Source organism: Triticum urartu, chromosome 2A, assembly GCF_056163025.1.
Source record: "Triticum urartu cultivar PI428250 chromosome 2A, HENAU_Tu73, whole genome shotgun sequence".
Lineage (NCBI taxonomy): Eukaryota > Viridiplantae > Streptophyta > Magnoliopsida > Poales > Poaceae > Triticum > Triticum urartu.
Genome location: NC_141874.1, coordinates 721,687,418 through 721,705,138, shown reverse-complemented (window position 1 = coordinate 721,705,138; position 17,721 = coordinate 721,687,418). Strand labels below are relative to the sequence as shown.

At 45.9% G+C, this 17,721-nt stretch overlaps 2 pseudogenes; both read left to right on the top strand.

Moving 5' to 3' along the window:
* Positions 1-422: 422 nt before the first annotated feature.
* Positions 423-2,205, top strand: LOC125521529 (tryptophan decarboxylase 1 pseudogene; annotated as a pseudogene).
* A 7,777-nt stretch (positions 2,206-9,982) lies between these two features.
* LOC125534332 (tryptophan decarboxylase 1 pseudogene) lies at positions 9,983-11,765 on the top strand (annotated as a pseudogene).
* The last annotated feature ends 5,956 nt before the right edge of the window (positions 11,766-17,721 follow it).

Sequence of the window (17,721 nt, the reverse complement as noted above, 5' to 3'; positions counted from 1 at the left end):
ATAGATAATTTCTTTTAGGAGAGAAAAGGTCTATCTTGACCGCATGATATTGTATTATATGCAGTTAATAATACGAACAAGAAACGATTTTTTGTGGTGACGAAAACCATCCATGCCCCCTAGTAGTCCGGAGTATATGCGTAGAAAGAAAAAAAAAACTTTAGCAGCCAGACGGTGACCAATTAACGAACGGCATCATAACGGGTCTATTCGGACGTATCCGGACCGAACAGACGAGTTGACCATCAGATTCATGTCGCGCGCGCTTGTGCTCGGATCTCTACCAACCACCAACCTTCCTAGCAGCATACGTAGGCCCGCGCGACCAGGACCCATCCAACGCCCACCCCGCCACGCCGCTTCCCGGATCCACCTATATATACCCCGCACCAACTACTAACTCCATTCACCAAGCAGCAAAGCAAGCCAGCTAATTACTAGCTCCTCCGCCTCTTCTTCTTGCTCTCCGGCAGCAAAGCTACCTAGCTCAACTTCATTAAGCCAATCCTTCTCTCCGCCTCCCAACCTTCTTTGCTCATAATCAAGGTTTAAATTACCTACCTAAAAGGAATGGGCAGCTTGGGCACCAACCCCATGTCCTTCTCCGCCATCCCCGACGACAAGGCGGCGTTCGAGCCGCTCAACCCCGAAGATGTCCGTGCATACCTCCACAAGGCCGTCGACTTCATCTCCGACTACTACACCAACATCGAGTCCATGCCCGTACTCCCTAACGTGAAGCCGGGGTACCTGCAAGAAGAGCTCAGCGCGTCCCCGCCAACTTACTCTGCGCCATTCGACGTCACCATGAAGGAGCTCAGGACCTCCGTTGTCCCCGGCATGACGCACTGGGCTAGCCCCAACTTCTTCGCCTTCTTCCCCTCCACCAACAGCGCAGCTGCGATCGCCGGCGACCTCATTGCCTCAGCCATGAACACCGTCGGATTCACGTGGCAGGCCTCACCTGCCGCCACTGAGATGGAGGTTCTCGCTCTCGACTGGCTTGCGCAGCTCCTGCGTCTGCCCACAACCTTCATGAACCGCACCAGCACTGGTCGTGGCACCGGCGGTGGGGTTATCCTTGGCACAACAAGCGAGGCCATGCTCGTCACGCTAGTCGCCGCCCGTGATGCAGCGCTGCGTCGAAGCGGCTCTGTCGGCGTGTCTGGCGTTCCACGCTTGGCTGTGTATGCTGCCGACCAAACCCACTCCACGTTCTTCAAGGCTTGTCGCCTCGCGGGATTTGACCCCGCCAACATCCGCTCCATCCCTACCGGGCCAGAAACCAATTATGGGCTCGACCCGACAAAGCTTCTCGAGGTCATGCAAGCTGATGCCGACGCTGGTCTTGTGCCAACATATGTCTGCGCTACCGTGGGCACCACGTCTTCCAATGCCGTTGACCCGGTGGGCGACGTCGCCGATGTTGCCGCCATGTTCAGTGCATGGGTCCACGTCGATGCTGCCTACGCTGGCAGTGCATGTATCTGCCCTGAGTTTCGCCACCATCTCGACGGCGTCGAGCGCGTGGACTCCATTAGCATGAGCCCACACAAATGGCTTCTCACATGCCTTGATTGCACATGTCTCTATGTCCGTGATGCTCACCGACTGAGTGACTCATTGGAGACCAACCCGGAGTATCTCAAGAATGATGCTACCGAGTCCGGCGAGGTCACCGATCTTAAAGACATGCAGGTCGGCGTTGGCCGGCGCTTCCGCGGGCTCAAGCTTTGGATGGTCATGCGTACCTATGGTACTGCAAAGCTCCAAGAGCACATCCGTAGTGATGTTGCCATGGCCAAGATGTTTGAAGATTTCGTCCGTGCCGATGACAGGTTTGAAGTGGTCGTACCGAGGAACTTTGCTCTTGTTTGCTTTCGGATCAAGGCAAGTGGAGCCATGACGGAGAAGGATGCTGACGAGGCCAACCGCGTGCTAATGGAAAATCTGAACAAAACTGGCAAGGCTTATCTTGCACACACGGTGGTCGGTGACAAGTTCGTGTTACGGTTCGCCGTTGGGTCGTCGCTGCAGGAGGAGAGGCATGTGAGAAGTGCTTGGGACCTCATCAAGAAGACTACGGGCAGTATCATGGATTAAGTGGACAGACCTATCGGTGCCGAAAGCTTTAGGGGCAACACAAATCCCAATATTTATGATACATTTATTCTTTTAATTTATCTTTCTTTTCTTTTGCTTCGATTCAGATTATTATTTATTTGGACATGTGGTTCTTATTTCCACTGAGGGTATATGTATATAGTAGGCAACGAAATGGATTGTAGACTGTAAAAGGTAAAATGGCTTATATTGAATGAACACGAGATACTTTTTTATTTGTTATTGTGCTCTGCTAGCGAGTGATGAATGCTTGTCTACGCATCTCGATCAATCAAGAAATGGACACATCCATTTGTGCGTGAGATGTGTTTATTTGGGTTAGAGTGGGTTAAAAAATAACTCTAACTCTAACTGTGTTAGATGTGTTAGAGTATCCAAACAGAGCCAAAATGGGTATGTTGCACTCAATTGGTTTTTAGGTTTCAAGATGCCAGACCGAAGCTGGTCACCGCGTGTTCCCACCTTCCCATTAATTAATTGGTCCTATCTAACTGCCATACAATTCCATCTGTCTGAATTAATGGTGCTTGCACCGGAGCATTGACACAGCAAAACACAGGGTCAAAGATTTAATCAAGTGATCGATTTAATTTGCGCCCAACTTCGATGCCGATTTGCAAAGGAAAGGACCATCGACGTTCTCGCGGCCTGCCCGAGGGACATGGAACAATGGAGGCTCGCCGGCGCCCGCGGCATAGAGATCCCTTCCGGGGACATTATGTGAGGAGTGAAACCATATACTACCTCCGTCCGAAAATACTTATCATTAAAAAGAATAAGAAGGAATGTATCTAGATCTAATTTAATTTTAGATACATCTCTTTTTACCTATTTTAATGACAAGTATTTTCAGGCGGAGGGAGTAATATTTTTGCTGGGGTAGTGGAGTGAAGCCTGTGTGCTCATTCTCTACCTTATTCAGACCTTGATTTTTTGATCTCTCTTCTGTAACCTCTCTCTGCTAAGCCAATGAAATGCCAGCAATGCTGGGTCTTTCAAAAAGAAAATCCGTGTTTGAGTATGAACGTGGCTTAATAGGGGTGCTGGGTCTTTCAAAAAGAAAATGCGTGTTTGAGTATGAACGTGGCTTAATAGGGGATCTCCAACGCATGAGCGCTTATGTTCCCAGAGGCAATATTTTGTGCAGGTTTTTTAAACGTCCTGACTCCTGGGCGCCAGAAAATAAACCATGGTCCACTAAAAAGCTACGAAAACAACTGGGATTTAATCCCTGGAGCCCAGACATAGGGCCCGTTCGGCAATCCACCCGCTCGTCAATATCCATGGATCTAGACAGCATCGTTTCGCCCGTTCCCAGTTTATCAACCACAACTCGTCCGCTCCTGGAGCGGAGGCGCGGAGCGGAGGAAAACCGAACGGCCCCTTAAACGCCTGCATTGTACGTGCTCTTAAAATTGTGAATCAATGAAAGCAAAGCAGGCATACAAGTGGGAGTACTAGAGTAGGGCGGTACTACAGTAATGACTGTATGCTGAATGGAGCGATCAGTACTCGCAACCAGTCTCCCGTCCGTGGCCCATCTAAATTATATAAGAGCATGGTTAATAATGTAGCCGGCTGTTGGCTATAAGGAGATGCTACCTAACTTAAAGCCCTCATAAAAATATATTCATATAATAGGTTGGCTCTTAGATTGGCTATTAGGCTGGTCATAGTGGGGAGTAACTTATATTAGTCATGCATATGACACTAGTCTAAATTACGATTTTCATAGTGCAAAGTAACACAGTAGTACTGTCATAGATGGTTTCATTTATTAGCTTGTAGACTCATCTTTTATTGGGAAGCGTTATGTTACAATAACATATTAGGTTACTACTTCTCATTAACTACTTGCCACATAAGCAAAAAAAATTGGGGTACACTATGTTACTCGCTAAGTTACTCCCACTATGACTAGCCTTAGGTTGGCTCTAAGCATTTAATATCTGCATGAGCGATGTATATGATTGGAGAGAGTTGCATGCATACTATTTTATCTTGATCTATGTGCTATAGCCGGTCTGTAGAATAAGAGCCCGCTTCACTCTCTCTCCTCTTCTCTCACTCCTCCAAGTAGGATTTTAATGACATGGCAAGTCTTATAGCCTGCTGACTAGGCCTTATTAGACTTGCTCTAACAGATGATTTCTCTCATGCTTGAGCTATGCAGTATATCGATACTGGTGACCTAGAGTAACTCTAGCAAAGTTGTTATATCAGACCGATAGATATAATAACCGTTTTACAGAGAGTTGTTGAGGACATCCGAGGTAGCTACGGTGTCTCTGCTCCCCACGGTGTGGAATCAACATAGGATGGTGTCAATGGCAGATTGCGAGCAATTGCTGGCCCCTTTTCTCCTTGAAGGAGATTTCATACAACTTGGGGGGATGAGATCTAACACTGCCCCTGGACCGGGCGGGTTTCCGGACACTTTCTACAAAACGTTCTGGAATGTGGTGGGTCCATATTTCCTGAAGCTAGTCCAAGACTTTGCTAAAGGGTGTATCGATGTGAAGAGGCTTAATTATGGTATTTTGGCACTATTGCCGAAAGTGGAGGGAGCAGACCACATTCGTCAATACCGGCCAATTACCCTAATCAACGTCAGCTCTCGGTTACTAGCTAAGGGTATGCTTCTAGGTTCGCTCCAGCGGCGGATAGGGTAATTGACACTAATCAAACTGCCTTCATCAAAGGACGGAGCATTCTGGATGGAATTGTTGTCCTAGATGAAGTGCTCCTCGAAATCCACAATAAGAAGGAGGTGTTTATCCTGAAGATAGACTTTGAGAAAGCATATGATAGGATAAGATGGGACTTCCTGGAGCAAAAAACGCATGCTAAAGGGTTCGACCCACAATGGGTGAGCTGGATGATGCAATTGGTCAACGGTGGCCAGACCACAATCAATATCAACGGGAAAATAGACCCGTTTTGTCGGAATACCAGGGAGACCCTATACCACCCTATTCTTTAACATTGCAGCTGATGGCTTGGTTGCAATGTTAAATAGGGTGAAAGAGGCTGGGTTCTTAGCACAAATCTGATTATTAGAAGGGAGGAAAGATTCCTCATGCAATGCAATGTCAATATGAGCAGCAGCAATATGCACTTTGTAAGGAAGACATCTTTTTCTTTCAAATAAGAAATCATTTCTAGCTTTCCAGATACACCATAAAAAGTTCAAAACATTTTGCAAGGAAGCATAAGGATGCCCCATAGAAACCAGATGAATGAGAATAGAGTGCATTGAATTATGGTCCTGAACAAGAGAATCGGATCTGAGAAACCAAGGAGCAGAAAACCAGGCAGCTCTAGCAAAATCACAAAGAAAGAAGAGATGAAATTCATCCTCTTGCTGGGCATACCTAACACAAGTCTGAGAAATATGAGTGAAAAAACGTTCTGCTCTCATACCTGTCGGCAAAGCTTTACTAAGAAGCCTCCAAGCAAAAGTTTGGACTTTAGGCAACAAATTTTTCTGCTTCCAAATGACTTTGAGAAAGTTTTTTAACTCAAGAGAAACCTGAAGAGGAGCAGTTCTAGGATGAGAGTGAATGGCTTGCAAACAAAGGTTGTAGGCAGCTTTAGCAGAACAAAACCCCTTAGGAGCCAAGGGTCAACAGAGCATATCTTCATTATTATTCTTAATGATATCAATGTTAATTATATGAGAAGCAAGAGGCTGCTGAAATAAAGAGAAAATTAGTTGATGATTCCAATTTTTTTGCCTCGGCAGCCAAAGATCTCTAACCAAAGAAGGATAAATAAAACCTACTTGTTAAGGAATAAGAAAATCATGAATGGAATTCCAAAAAGGACACCAAGGCATACTCCACAAAGATATGCTTCCTTTAGTAAGCTGATAGAAAGCATGATCTTTCAGTTTGGGTAGCATTTTTAAAACAGAAGCCCAAAAAGCTGACTTAGGAGGGGCCACAGTGGCCTTCCAAATAGTAGTAATAGGAAAGTATTTAGCCTGAAGAACATGATATAAATGAGAAGAAGGGTCTTTAGCTAACCTCCAGGATGCAGCAAGAATTAGGCTTTTGTTTATTGCTTTTAAGTTACTGATGCCTAGTGCACCTTCTGCCTTAGAACTGGTGTCCTGCAACTGGTAGTTATTTTCAAAATGTTGGCCTTTGTGGACCGAGCAACATCTCACATTAGAGAAGAAGTAGTTTTCATAGGGTGGGAGGCTATGAAATAGTTCAAATCTGATGCAATATTAAACAAAATAAATCAAGTAGCCCATGGGGCCCTCCGGGATAGGTGGCCCCACCCGGTGGACCCCCGGGACCCTTCCGGTGGTCCCGGTACAATACCGGTAACCCCCGAAACCTTCCCGATGGCCAAAATTTGACTTCCCATATATAAATCTTTACCTCCGGACCATTCCGGAACTCCTCGTGACGTCCGTGATCTCATCCAGGACTCCGAACAACTTTCGGGTTACTGCATACTAATATCTCTACAACCCTAGCGTCACCGAACCTTAAGTGTGTAGACCCTACGGGTTCGGGAGACATGCAGACATGACCGAGACGCCTCTCCGGTCAATAACCAACAGCGGGATCTGGATACCCATGTTGGCTCCCACATGCTCCACGATGATCTCATCGGATGAACCACGATGTCGAGGATTCAATCAATCCGTATACAATTCCCTTTGTCAATTGATACGTTACTTGCCCGAGACTCGATCGTCGGTATCCCAATACCTCGTTCAATCTCGTTACCGGCAAGTCACTTTACTCGTGCCGTAATGCATGATCCCGTGATCAACCACTTGGTCACATTGAGCTCATTATGATGATGCATTACCGAGTGGGCCCAGAGATACCTCTCCGTCATACGGAGTGACAAATCCCAGTCTCGATTCGTGCCAACCCAACAGATACTTTCGGAGATACCTGTAATGTACCTTTATAGTCACCCAGTTACGTTGTGACGTTTGGCACACCCAAGGCACTCCTACGGTATCCGGGAGTTGCACAATCTCATGGTCTAAGGAAATGATACTTGACATTCGGAAAAGCTACAGCAAACGAACTGCACGATCTTTGAGCTATGCTTAGGATTGGGTCTTGTCCATCACATCATTCTCCTAATGATGTGATCCCGTTATCAATGACATCCAATGTCCATAGTCAGGAAACCATGACTATCTTTTGATTAACGAGCTAGTCAACTAGAGGCTCACTAGGGACGTGTTGTGGTCTATGTATTCACACATGTATTACGATTTCCGGATAACACAATTATAGCATGAACAATAGACAATTATCATGAACAAAGAAATATAATAATAACAATTTTATTATTGCCTCTAGGGCATATTTCCAACAACATGTTCTTTATTTCGCTCAACAAGTTCACGAAATTAGAAATATCATAAGTGCTAGATGATGCATTATTAATAGAAAACATAGACATATGCATACCAGGTTTGGCATTTTAACTTTGAACCTCCTGGGTAGAGTTTAGCATTGTAGTTGGAACCCTCTCAATATGTCATTTGACATAATATTCCATCATGCCACCCAAACATTTTGAGCTTGAGCTTGTGTCATGCTTCTAAAGGTATCATCTGTAGATGAATCTAACAATTATTCATATGTATGGTTCAATCCAACATAAAAGATGTGCAACATTAACCATTCACCTAATCTATATACGTCAATTTCTAAGAGTTTTACCTCCTTTTCAAACTTGAGATAAATGTTTATGATTGCATAACTTATAGTTCATAATGTGGTTTTGCATTTCTAATATCTTAGCAGGGGGCTAGTACTTCACAATTAAAACATTTTGCATTCACTACAAAATTTAGTATTATCAAGAGGCAAAGATGGAAACCACCTCCTTACCCAACAACCATCCACTCCCCCACCACCTTCTCAACCATTGTCTCGTCATCCTATGTCACAGCCACCTTCGCCCTGTCCGCAAGCGAGCCCTCAGCTAGGGATCGATCCAGAAGTCCTAAAAGAAGCCATCTAAATGAGACAACCCCTTGAAACAAAACAAGTGAGATGGAAACCGCTCGCTAAATCTCTTCTGGTCGGGACCCATGACAGTTACTAACATTGCCACAAGTTGCATTGTTCGTGTAAGACCTCTCACAGCAGGAGCTTCAGAATATGATGCATTACCACGTAAACAAAAATATGATGTGGCACATCAATTAATTATTTTACAGAAGGTTCTAGTATATGGCACAGTACCATGGCACGTCAAAAGATTTTTAAAATAAAAATAAATAAATGGAGTGCACTTTAAATTGAGACTCTATAAATCAACAAATGTAGTGATAACATGATACTATTGTATGATACTCCCTCCGTTCCTAAATATTTGTCTTTGTAGAGATTTCAACAAGTGACTACATACGAAGCAAAATCAGTGAAGCTACACTCTAAAATATGTCTATATACATCGTATATGGTAGTCCATTTGAAATCTCTAAAAAAGCAAATATTTAGGAACGGAGGGTGTACTATGTATTGCACATGCGGAATCCATTTTGGCTCTATGGAGCACATGCTCCTGCATGCCAAAAATGGATTTTACAAATGTCAAACAAATTAAAAAAAATAGACGCGTTCAATGTCACACCCAAATGGTACATGCAAATTTTCAGGGGGAAAACTTAAGCATTTTGACCTGCGCAAAAAAAAAGAGAGTCGAACGCCGAATGTTACCTCCAAATGTTAGACTTGTTTATTTTTTCACCAGCGAAGAACCGCTATCCCATATGGCATGAAAATTGTCAAGCACATGATACTAGTTTATGTTACTCTTCATTGTGGTAGGTCTAACATATATGTTGTATGAATATACACTTGGTGCTTTGATTGTATTTTTGCGAAAGATTTAGATTTATTATAAAAGTTCATCAGAAGTACAAAACACCTCAAACACAATAAAAATACGTCGAGGTCTCTAGACCACCAAATGACCACTACCGCCGCCAGAATGGTCCATCGACTAGTCTCTGTCGCCACTCCCCTACCGAAACCGGCTTGACCTTGTCGATAACAGCCAGAAAAAGTCCTCATGCACTTGTCCCTAAGGACCAGCGCCATAGAGCCACAATCGTCGTCGATGAACCCACAAATAGATATGAACCAACTAACACCAAATCTCGCCGTTCCATGAAGACATCATGAATCCAGGCCAGAGCTCCGTCATACATCTAGATGGACAAACTTGGCGAGGATTAGATCTTGGAAGACAAACATGCAGAAGAAACGTCGTCATCTATCGGAGTGCCACGTTTGCAAGTACTAAAAAGCCCTTAACCTAAACTACTAGCCGAAACGAAGACACCCATATCCCCCTCCCCACCACCGATGGAGCGCCGGGTAGAGGAGAGGCGAACCCGCGGGCTCGCCGGTGAAGTCTGAAGCGGAGAATTTGCCCTAGCCATAGATAATTTCTTTTAGGAGAGAAAAGGTCTATCTTGACCGCATGATATTGTATTATATGCAGTTAATAATACGAACAAGAAACGATTTTTTGTGGTGACGAAAACCATCCATGCCCCCTAGTAGTCCGGAGTATATGCGTAGAAAGAAAAAAAAAACTTTAGCAGCCAGACGGTGACCAATTAACGAACGGCATCATAACGGGTCTATTCGGACGTATCCGGACCGAACAGACGAGTTGACCATCAGATTCATGTCGCGCGCGCTTGTGCTCGGATCTCTACCAACCACCAACCTTCCTAGCAGCATACGTAGGCCCGCGCGACCAGGACCCATCCAACGCCCACCCCGCCACGCCGCTTCCCGGATCCACCTATATATACCCCGCACCAACTACTAACTCCATTCACCAAGCAGCAAAGCAAGCCAGCTAATTACTAGCTCCTCCGCCTCTTCTTCTTGCTCTCCGGCAGCAAAGCTACCTAGCTCAACTTCATTAAGCCAATCCTTCTCTCCGCCTCCCAACCTTCTTTGCTCATAATCAAGGTTTAAATTACCTACCTAAAAGGAATGGGCAGCTTGGGCACCAACCCCATGTCCTTCTCCGCCATCCCCGACGACAAGGCGGCGTTCGAGCCGCTCAACCCCGAAGATGTCCGTGCATACCTCCACAAGGCCGTCGACTTCATCTCCGACTACTACACCAACATCGAGTCCATGCCCGTACTCCCTAACGTGAAGCCGGGGTACCTGCAAGAAGAGCTCAGCGCGTCCCCGCCAACTTACTCTGCGCCATTCGACGTCACCATGAAGGAGCTCAGGACCTCCGTTGTCCCCGGCATGACGCACTGGGCTAGCCCCAACTTCTTCGCCTTCTTCCCCTCCACCAACAGCGCAGCTGCGATCGCCGGCGACCTCATTGCCTCAGCCATGAACACCGTCGGATTCACGTGGCAGGCCTCACCTGCCGCCACTGAGATGGAGGTTCTCGCTCTCGACTGGCTTGCGCAGCTCCTGCGTCTGCCCACAACCTTCATGAACCGCACCAGCACTGGTCGTGGCACCGGCGGTGGGGTTATCCTTGGCACAACAAGCGAGGCCATGCTCGTCACGCTAGTCGCCGCCCGTGATGCAGCGCTGCGTCGAAGCGGCTCTGTCGGCGTGTCTGGCGTTCCACGCTTGGCTGTGTATGCTGCCGACCAAACCCACTCCACGTTCTTCAAGGCTTGTCGCCTCGCGGGATTTGACCCCGCCAACATCCGCTCCATCCCTACCGGGCCAGAAACCAATTATGGGCTCGACCCGACAAAGCTTCTCGAGGTCATGCAAGCTGATGCCGACGCTGGTCTTGTGCCAACATATGTCTGCGCTACCGTGGGCACCACGTCTTCCAATGCCGTTGACCCGGTGGGCGACGTCGCCGATGTTGCCGCCATGTTCAGTGCATGGGTCCACGTCGATGCTGCCTACGCTGGCAGTGCATGTATCTGCCCTGAGTTTCGCCACCATCTCGACGGCGTCGAGCGCGTGGACTCCATTAGCATGAGCCCACACAAATGGCTTCTCACATGCCTTGATTGCACATGTCTCTATGTCCGTGATGCTCACCGACTGAGTGACTCATTGGAGACCAACCCGGAGTATCTCAAGAATGATGCTACCGAGTCCGGCGAGGTCACCGATCTTAAAGACATGCAGGTCGGCGTTGGCCGGCGCTTCCGCGGGCTCAAGCTTTGGATGGTCATGCGTACCTATGGTACCGCAAAGCTCCAAGAGCACATCCGTAGTGATGTTGCCATGGCCAAGATGTTTGAAGATTTCGTCCGTGCCGATGACAGGTTTGAAGTGGTCGTACCGAGGAACTTTGCTCTTGTTTGCTTTCGGATCAAGGCAAGTGGAGCCATGACGGAGAAGGATGCTGACGAGGCCAACCGCGTGCTAATGGAAAATCTGAACAAAACTGGCAAGGCTTATCTTGCACACACGGTGGTCGGTGACAAGTTCGTGTTACGGTTCGCCGTTGGGTCGTCGCTGCAGAAGGAGAGGCATGTGAGAAGTGCTTGGGACCTCATCAAGAAGACTACGGGCAGTATCATGGATTAAGTGGACAGACCTATCGGTGCCGAAAGCTTTAGGGGCAACACAAATCCCAATATTTATGATACATTTATTCTTTTAATTTATCTTTCTTTTCTTTTGCTTCGATTCAGATTATTATTTATTTGGACATGTGGTTCTTATTTCCACTGAGGGTATATGTATATAGTAGGCAACGAAATGGATTGTAGACTGTAAAAGGTAAAATGGCTTATATTGAATGAACACGAGATACTTTTTTATTTGTTATTGTGCTCTGCTAGCGAGTGATGAATGCTTGTCTACGCATCTCGATCAATCAAAAAATGGACACATCCATTTGTGCGGGAGATGTGCTTATTTGGGTTAGAGTGGGTTAAAAAATAACTCTAACTCTAACTGTGTTAAAGTATCCAAACAGGCCAGAATGGGTATGTTGCACTTAATTGGTTTTTAGGTTTCAAGATGCCAGACCGAAGCTGGTCACCACGTGTTCCCACCTTCCCATTAATTAATTGGTCCTATCTAACTGCCATACAATTCCATCTGTCTGAATTAATGGTGCTTGCACCGCAGCATTGACACAGCAAAACACAGGGTCAAAGATTTAATTAAGTGATCGATTTAATTTGCGCCCAACTTCGATGCGGATTTGCAAAGGAAAGGACCATCGACGTTCTCGCGGCCTGCAGGACGGACATGGAACAATGGAGGCTCGCCGGCGCCCGCGGCATAGAGATCCCTTTCAGGGACATTATGTGAGTGAAACCATGTACTACCTCCGTCCGAAAATACTTATTATTAAAAAGAATAAAAAGGAATATATCTAGATTTATTTTAGTTTTAGATACATCTCTTTTTACCTATTTTAATGACAAGTATTTTCAGACGAAGGGAGTAATATTTTTGCTGAGGTAGTGGAGTGAAGCCTGTGTGCTCATTCTCTAGCTTACCCAGACCTTGATTTTTTGATCTCTCTTTTGTAACCTCTCTCTGCTAAGCCAAAGAAATGGCAGCAATGCAGGGTCTTTCAAAAAGAAAATCCGTGTTTGAGTATGAACGTGGCTTAATAGAGGATCTCCAACGCATGAGCGCTTATGTTCCCAGAGGCAATATTTTGTGCAGGTTTTTTAAGCGTCCTGACTCCTGGGCCCCAGAAAATAAACCATGGTCCACTAGAAAGCTACGAAAACAACTGGGATTTAATCCCTGGAGCCCAGACATAGGGCCCGTTCGACAATCCACCCGCTCGTCAATATCCATGGATCTAGACAGCATCGTTTCGCCCGTTCCCAGATTATCAACCACAACTCGTCCGCTCCTGGAGCGGAGGCGTGGAGCGGAGGAAAACCGAACGGCCCCTTAAACGCCTGCATTGTACGTGCTCTTAAAATTGTGAATCAATGAAAGCAAACCAGGCATACAAGTGGGAGTACTAGAGTAGGGCGGTACTACAGGAATGACTTAATCTCTACCTTATTCAGACCTTGATTTTTTGATCTCTCTTCTGTAACCTCTCTCTGCTAAGCCAATGAAATGCCAGCAATGCTGGGTCTTTCAAAAAGAAAATCCGTGTTTGAGTATGAACGTGGCTTAATAGGGGTGCTGGGTCTTTCAAAAAGAAAATCCGTGTTTGAGTATGAACGTGGCTTAATAGAGGATCTCCAACGCATGAGCGCTTATGTTCCCAGAGGCAATATTTTGTGCAGGTTTTTTAAGCGTCCTGACTCCTGGGCGCCAGAAAATAAACCATGGTCCACTAAAAAGCTACGAAAACAACTGGGATTTAATCCCTGGAGCCCAGACATAGGGCCCGTTCGACAATCCACCCGCTCGTCAATATCCATGGATCTAGACAGCATCGTTTCGCCCGTTCCCAGATTATCAACCACAACTCGTCCGCTCCTGGAGCGGAGGCGCGGAGCGGAGGAAAACCGAACGGCCCCTTAAACGCCTGCATTGTACGTGCTCTTAAAATTGTGAATCAATGAAAGCAAACCAGGCATACAAGTGGGAGTACTAGAGTAGGGCGGTACTACAGGAATGACTGTATGCTGAATGGAGCGATCAGTACTCGCAACTAGTCTCCCGTCCGTGGCCCATCTAAATTATATAAGAGCATGATTAATAATGTAGCCGGCTGTTGGCTATAAGGAGATGCTACCTAACTTAAAGCCCTCATAAAAATATATTCATATAATAGGTTGGCTCTTAGGTTGGCTATTAGGCTGGTCATAGTGGGAAATAACTTATACTAGTCATGCATCTGACACTAGTCTAAATTAATATTTTCATAGTGCAAAGTAACATACTCCCTCCTTTCCAGTTTATAAGGCTCAATTCAAAAATCTCACCAACCAAGGTAGATGATGAGTGGTGGAATATTTTTTGTAGTTTGCAAAAGCACCCAATTAATGCTCTTGTTTTCCTCAAAAAATTATGTTTACGAATACATTAATTGCAATGCATGCATGCATAAAGTGCATGCATTGGTCAGATTTCTCTTAATACTTGCATTCAGTGATTTAATGCACCTTGAAGTCTGAACAGGTGATGGGGAACAACCAAATTGAGCCTTATAAAATGAAAAAACTAAAATTTTGAGATAAGTCCTATAAACCGGAAAGGAGGGAGTAGTAGTATTGTCATAGATTGGCTCTTAGATTGGCTATTAGGCTGGTCATAGTGGGGAATAACTTATACTAGTCATGCATATGACACTAGTCTAAATTAATATTTTCATAGTGCAAAGTAACATAGTAGTACTGTCATAGATGGTTTCATTTATTAGCTTGTAGACTAATCTTTTATTGGGAAGCGTTATGTTACAATAACATATTATGTTACTACTTCTCATTAACTACTTGCCATATAAGCAAAAAAAATTGGGGTACACTATGTTACTCGCTAAGTTACTCCCACTATGACTAGTCTTAGGTTGGCTCTAAGCATTTAATATCTGCATGAGCGATGTATATGATTGGAGAGAGTTGCATGCATACTATTTTATCTTGATCTATGTGCTATAGCCGATCTGTAGAATAAGAGCCCGCTTCACTCTCTCTCCTCTTCTCTCACTCCTCTAAGTAGGATTTTAATGACATGACAAGTCTTATAGCCTGCTGACTAGGCCTTATTAGACTTGCTCTAGCAGATGATTTCTGTCATGCTTGAGCTATGCAGTATATCGATACTGGTGACATAGAGTAACTCTAGCAAAGTTGTTATATCGGACCGACAGATATAATAACCGTTTTACAGAGAGTTGTTGAGGGAACACTAGAGAACCAAAGTGCTCATTGGGACGATTTCGTGAAATTCAAGGATTCGGAATTATCTAAGGAACGGTCGAGAATAAACAAGGCCAATGCCGCAAAAAAGATAAGTTCCATAAGCTGGGGCCAGGTGGCTATGCGGTAGGAATGCCTAAGTGGGATAAGTCTGACAAAGAGATGCTGGATGCAGGTGTCACTCCAGAAACATTGAGCTGGCCCCCCAGGTGCAGGACTTGGTTCTATGCGCATGGGGGGAGTTGGACCCGAAGACAGGCAAAGTTTCCAAGAAGGCATGTCTGGACGGAACCGAAGATAAGCTACTTGTTGCAATAGAAGAGGCTCGATCCGGGTTGTTCGAGCCCAACAGAGAGAACGACGAACTTACGCGTGCCCTGGGAAATCCTGAACACCTGGGAAGAACACTAGGCATGGGCGCTATTCCGTGGTATGAGGGGTTTTCGGACTGGAACCCCGACTACAGAACCCGTGCGAGAAAGAAGATTGCGGAGGAGAAGAAGAGGAAGATGGAGGTGGAGCAGAGGAAGCTAGACTATGAATGCCTTCAAGGCCTAGAATCAGCGCACACGGACTTGGCAATCAAATTCCAGCGGCAGCAGGAGCAGATCGACTCACTTAGCCAACAAAGGGGGTCTCAGCAGCTAGCGGATGATCCACCAATGGATAGCACCATCCCATCCATGCCGAGAAGCAGCGTGGGTTCCGCCCCGGGCGACGCATTGCTGGATAGCTAACCAGTGGATGACATCATGGAGAACACTAACTACGAGCTACACTTCAAAATGAAGAACATATCCATGAAGGTGGCGGACGCCCTTGCTTTTACAAATCCCCCCGAGGCAACCTTCCATTGCAACCCGATTCCAGCGGGCTATGCTCGTGTCTTGGTTGATGAGGTGGTGGACCAATATTCGGGGCTAGAGCTTGACATTCCTGGAGGTGACGATGAGCACACACTAGGAGAGGCCAACCATCGTATTATCCTATGGAGAAAGGATTGCATCATCTTTCGAAGGCCACCGACACCGCGTCATCCGACTCCTCGTCGCAGTCCGCCACCGAGTCAGCAGACTCCCGCTCCTCCAAGTCCACCAACGCGTTAGGCCACTTCTCCTCCAAGTCCGGCACAGCTTCAGGCCACTCCTCCTCCAAGTCCGGCAAAGCGTCAGGCCACTCCTCCTCCAAGTCCGGCACAGCTTCAGGCCACTCCTCCTCCAAGTCTGGCATAGCTTTAGGCCACTCCTCCTCCTCCAACTCAGCCACGTCAGCCGTCTTCGCCGCCTCAGCAATCACGGAAGAGAGCCGCCTCAGCTATGGTGCGTAACGGTACAAGTCGAGGTAGTACTGCAGGTACAAGCAGAGGCAAGCGATTTCAATATGGTCCAAGCCTCGCGCCTCTTCCGCAGAGGCCTTACGACAAGTCCGAGGAGGAAAACGTAGCCATATCGAAGGCCGAAGTGGAAGCCCATTTTGCACAGAAACCGCCACCGCCGCCAAGGGAGAAAGTGCCTGTGGAAAAGATTGACCACTTCATTCATATGGCGAGACCACCAGCTCCCAAGCCTGTTGACACAGACTATGAGCGCCACCTCAGGAAGTTAAATCGAGCATGTCTACAGAAAGAGGCGAGCTCAAGCTCGAGCAAATCAGCTAGCAAAAAATGCGGTAAAACCGTTCCCCAGCTGGGAGAACAGGCGGCGCAATCAATCCCCCCGCTTGTTGTGCCAACAACACATGAGAGTAGGCGCGCCCAATATTATTGTGGGCAAACCGTTAACGTTCCCGGGCTGGGCGATGTGGTAATAACCGAGGAGCATATTGCGCAGGCTGAATCGATCGGGATCACTGTTGGACAACTCCTCGATATCGAGCCCATGTCTTCGACTAGAGAGGAGGAAATAAAACGGAAATATGCCCGGGGCCAACCTTTGGTCGAGCCAGAGGAGGTCAATAAGCTCCCAACGAGAATGTATGCATTGCATCAATGGTACATGGACATTACCAAGATTTCCAATCGAGAGTCCCTCATGGTGAATGTCAACGAGGAGCATTACTACCATAAGAAAGCTGTGACCGTTGAGTATTCATAACTTTTTCAGCTATACAATAAAGACGCAGTCGACAAATCTATCGTCAGTTGCTATTGTCTGTAAATGATTTCTTTCTGTAATTTAAGTCTCAAGCTAGCTGATCATTTTGATCAATCATTACCTGTAATTATCCTCACTATATTCTTTTCTGTGGTATTATGCAGGATGAAGATTTATGAAATGAAAAAAGGTGGACGCTATGGCATTGGGTTTGTTGACCCAAATACCATTAATGAATACACATGGAAAATATATCCATATCACGAAAAATGTGTAGAGGAAAGCATGCTACAGTTCTTCAAGGAACTCAAATACAATAAAGATATACTACTTCCTTACAACTTCCAGTGAGTCACACTGTCTTGTACTACAAATTCTGTTTTTCCCTACTATCTATAGCTACATGTTTTTGCTTACATATATATGCCCGCTTAATTAAGACATGCAAACCTGTGTGCATGCAAATTTCACTGGATCTTGTTAATCATTAAAGTTGATGAAGGAACAGTTGAAGTACTAGACTCGCTACTTAAGAAAGCAAGTGACTACATCATCGTGAAGGGGATAGTCAACAGGTAATTTCAATCATTATTAACTATATCTCAGCCTATTTAATTAGTTCGTCATTTCCTGATAACAACTATTTAATAACCCATTTATTCATTTTCTTTGTCGACGGGCAGGGCTTGGGCAAAGTTCATC